General features: G+C 39.4%; 1 long non-coding RNA gene across 1 annotated transcript in view; it reads left to right on the top strand.

Annotated features, from left to right (window-relative positions):
* Positions 1-3128, top strand: part of LOC106939194 (uncharacterized) — an 18671-nt gene extending 15543 nt beyond the window's left edge. Inside the window, exon 3 of the long non-coding RNA XR_001422779.1 lies at positions 3118-3128. This is a non-coding gene — a long non-coding RNA (uncharacterized LOC106939194). The remainder of the gene's footprint in view (positions 1-3117) is intronic.
* The last annotated feature ends 286 nt before the right edge of the window (positions 3129-3414 follow it).

The following is a 3414-nucleotide window of genomic DNA, read 5'->3' as shown; positions in this document are numbered from 1 at the left end:
TGCCTTTTGTCTGTGAGAAAACAATACAGTGGAAGTTGTAGCTTTTCACACTCATCTGTGAAAGGCCGTAAACACGGCAGGGGTTTCTGGCGTCAGATAGAGGGTCAGAGATAGCTCCTGGTTGGATGAGCAAAGATACGCCTTATTTGAATAAATTAAAGATAGGAATACGCCTTTTACTATAAAACTTTCTACACAGAAGTAACAAATCAGATTTTGATCTTGCAACTCTCCAAAGACGTCTTTGCTTTTCTTTCTTTCCTTCTTTTCCAAGTCTGTCAGGTAAATGAATGTATGTCTCCGTTGTTCTGCAGTTTCTGGTGTAAGTTTATACATTGTCTTACATTGGATTAAACTCTGTAATTCTGTGATGTCAACACGCATTGCTGTTGTTTTCCTTGTGGCTACACGTGGCCCGCCGAGAGGACCTGGGATCCAGAGGAAGAGAGAGCCAAACTTTTTCCAAAGTTAACTATTTTAGAAATTCTTCCTTAACATTTGGGGGCTCGTGCCGGTTCTGGAGTCTCGGCGGGCGGCTGTTTGGCCCTGATTGATCCGTTTCGGCCCGACGCTTCGGTGTGGTAAGACACTATTTAATTATTTTTTTGGTTGTCTGAAGCGCTGTGTCGTTGGACCGTCGCTGATTGCTTTTGGTGTGTGCGGCCTCACAGAATTTAGAAGCTGCAGCGGTATATAAAATCCCTCCTAAAAGAGTCTATAGTTTAAGGATTTGAAAATACACATAAAACGGGGGTTCGTGGCTGTTCCAAGCAGCAGGACTTTGCGCTCCCTCTGCTAAAGATGGGTTTCTTTTGAATTCTTTGCCCTGAGAGTCGTCCCGTACCTCTTTAAAAGAATTTGGGTGTCTGTGTATTAAATAGCATGGGTTTGTATCAACCCGGAGATTACGACTCATCTCCAGTGGACTAATAATTGGACTGGTTTGGGATTTATTGGATAGGTTTGGGTTGAATCACCCTACTCTGCGAGTTAAAGGACTGAAGCGGGTTGAATCACCCTACTCTGTGAGTTAAAGGACTGAATCGGGTTGTATCACCTTTACTCTGGCTCTCTGAACCGGGTCGCCGTAAGTAGAAGTCTGTTGCTGGATGTATCGTCTTTCTCTGGGACCCTGAATCGAGTTGCCAAAGAGTATAAAGGACTGAGAATAATTAATTTAGTACAGGTTGAATCACCTTAAAGGACTGAGAAGTTGAATGAGAATAAGAGATTTGTAAAAGTGAAGTTGGAAGATTAAAAAAGATGCATCGTACGTTCTTTTAGCCGGCGCCTGACATTTTCTTTTCTTTTCTGTCTTTTCTTGGCTGAACTACGACGTCGTCTGTGTATCTGCGTTTGTGTGCGTGCTTGGCTGCGAGTTGATCTATTACTGATTTTGTGTCTGTCTGTCCGCCATTTTATGTTTCACCGCGCGCTGCTGTCTGTCTCTGTCTGAGTTGTGTTGAGATTTTGCAGAAGAGATTTGTGTCTTAAGTGTTTGTCTGTTTTGCTGGATGTTATGTTGCTGTGTTTCTGTTGACTCATGCTTCTGTGGGACAGAGATTTCTTCTCCATTTTGGTTACAGGTTTTGTTTCACAGAGCAGGGGGCCTGATTGACCACTCCATTTGCATTTTGGGAGTGCTTCAGTTCTGTTAGCACTGACATTTCCAGCTCACTCTTTCAGGATTCTTGGAATTTGATGTGAATTTCTTTTAGAACTGTGTTTTATGTTGAAATGAAAAGTACAAATTAACAGATTTACAGATGTTTTTACTTTCTCAGCGGGAGAAATGTGTGGCATCAGTTCCAGGCTGGGGCACTGGAATGATCTCATTGCTTTTTTATAATATTGTAACATTGACAATCACTTCAATTTCTAGGTTTCCTGACACAGGATGGAACACCCTCACTGATTGGAACAAGGGAACAAAAACGAGAACATATGATGTTTTTCTCCTTGACAGTGTTTTCTACACTGTTAATGTAGGACATGTTGGAACACTAATGAATGACTTTGTTTCTTGTAGGACGATCTTCGTGTGCAGTCCATTTTGCATATTACATGACCGCATGAACGGTTTTTGGGACTTTCCTACAGGGGGTCTAGTTACTGGGTAGCCATTTAATAACAGTGGGCTATCATGAAATAAGGTTGTGTGTATAAAATGGAGTTTTTGAAATAGGTTCACTCAGAACTGAACAACATTTGAACTACTGGATAATTATGTTTCTTTCGGGCATGGCCTTATGATAATTGTGTTTAAAACTTTCTACAGGACGAATTTTGGTTTGAAATTTGGGTAAATGTGTGTTTGGAAGATGGAACCAGTACAAATTGGGAGGTTCTAACTTTATGGTTCACAAATTTTTTATTTTACACATTGGAGTGTGATGAACAAATTACAGGTGAACATGGGAATCTTTTCAGTTGCTGTAGGTGAATTACACTACTTAATGTGTTTGCCCAATGTCATCGAGGAGAATTGGAAAGTATATTTCTTACATTATAGGTCAACTAATGTAAAGATGCCTTCAAATACTGAGAATGGGGTCGTGTTCCTGCTCTCACGAGAGTGTTGGGGGCAGATCACACCTCACTTTGTTTGGTCAGTTTGATCTGGGGTAACATCCTGCATCTTTCTTACAATGGGATGTAAATGAGTCTGTTTGAGTGTGAATGAGAATGAATGTGTATGCAGATGGCCATTGCTGGGTTTTAGGAAGCGCTATGTAAATATGACGTCACTTTAGGGAGTAGCTGTGTGATATTTTTTCTGATTTTGTACTGTTTAGACACAGTGCAGGTTTTGTTTCATAAATATACTTTTATTACTGCTTTACGGACAATCTTAAAGGTGATGATTACATATTTTGGTATCACAATCTGGTTAAAGCTGAGTCATCTGCTTGTGCAGTAGAATTAATGCAGACAACAGAGGCGGCACAACTTCGGCCTTGACTTAAAGCAGGTTAGAATTAGTAACTGAGAAACTGTCTCATCCACTTTGACTAACAACACTAACAAACTAACCTAACTTCTAACTAAATTAACTTGGTTTATGTGTTGCATGGGTAACTGATTGGACATGTTGAAATTTTAGCATAATGGGGAAAGTTCTTTAATTTTAGTTTTCCACCTCTAAATTGTTTTTCTTTTTGGAAATAAGAAAAACACAGGGGGATATTATAAAGATAGGAGATTACTGATAGAACTTTGAAATTTAAAACATCCCAGTCTATTTTGAATACTAGATGGAAGATTTGGAGAAATGGTGGAACATCTTATAATATTTTGGTTTTTCAGCAAATTATTATATAACAGTAACATAGATTCCAAATTCTTTTCAAAATGATAATTTTATTATATCAACAGGGGGAGATGGAGTAGTAGACCCTAATTCCTGGTCAATTT

The sequence above is a fragment of the Poecilia latipinna genome, unplaced genomic scaffold (genome assembly GCF_001443285.1).
Source record: "Poecilia latipinna isolate Pla-1442-1.1 unplaced genomic scaffold, P_latipinna-1.0 Scaffold2796, whole genome shotgun sequence".
In the NCBI taxonomy this organism is placed as follows: Eukaryota; Metazoa; Chordata; class Actinopteri; order Cyprinodontiformes; family Poeciliidae; genus Poecilia; species Poecilia latipinna.
Note: the sequence above shows the minus strand (reverse complement) of the source record. Positions and strands in the feature narration are given on the sequence as shown.